This window comes from Penaeus monodon, chromosome 25, assembly GCF_015228065.2.
Source record: "Penaeus monodon isolate SGIC_2016 chromosome 25, NSTDA_Pmon_1, whole genome shotgun sequence".
NCBI classification, from domain to species: Eukaryota; Metazoa; Arthropoda; class Malacostraca; order Decapoda; family Penaeidae; genus Penaeus; species Penaeus monodon.
Genome location: NC_051410.1, coordinates 32,139,744 through 32,140,179, shown reverse-complemented (window position 1 = coordinate 32,140,179; position 436 = coordinate 32,139,744). Strand labels below are relative to the sequence as shown.

The window sequence follows — 436 nt, the reverse complement described above, 5'->3', positions numbered from 1 at the left end:
AACCTTATTTTAAGTCAAATAATGATGAAGCAACATATACGGTTATAAACAGATATACACACATATATAATATAGAGAGATATTATCGTTTTCCCACACCATGAATCAGCTTGATCCGAGACCAGAGGTGCAATACTGATGAATCAGCGTCGCCCTCAATCACCTAATCGGAACCCACGGAGGCGCAAGCAAGCACTAACAAGATTCGCAAACAGCGACCTTCCGTATACGGCGCTGATGGCAACGCCGCCTCAGACATTTTACGAAGAGGGTTCAACGTCTCATTCTGCGCTGGCGACATGCTGGCGCTTGTCAACGTAATGGCGATTATGCTCCACAATTATCAATTAAATTCCTTAAGGGAGGAAAGTCAGGTTGATTTCGCCTCGCTCTAGATCCAACCGAAGGAACAGCTTCTGACGGTTTTTGGTTTCAA

At 44.5% G+C, this 436-nt stretch overlaps 1 protein-coding gene across 1 annotated transcript in view; it reads right to left on the bottom strand.

Annotated features, from left to right (window-relative positions):
- The window catches only part of LOC119589149 (mucin-12-like), a gene marked incomplete at its 5' end in the record, with an annotated part of 115,175 nt that overhangs the window by 109,617 nt on the left and 5,122 nt on the right, over positions 1-436 (bottom strand).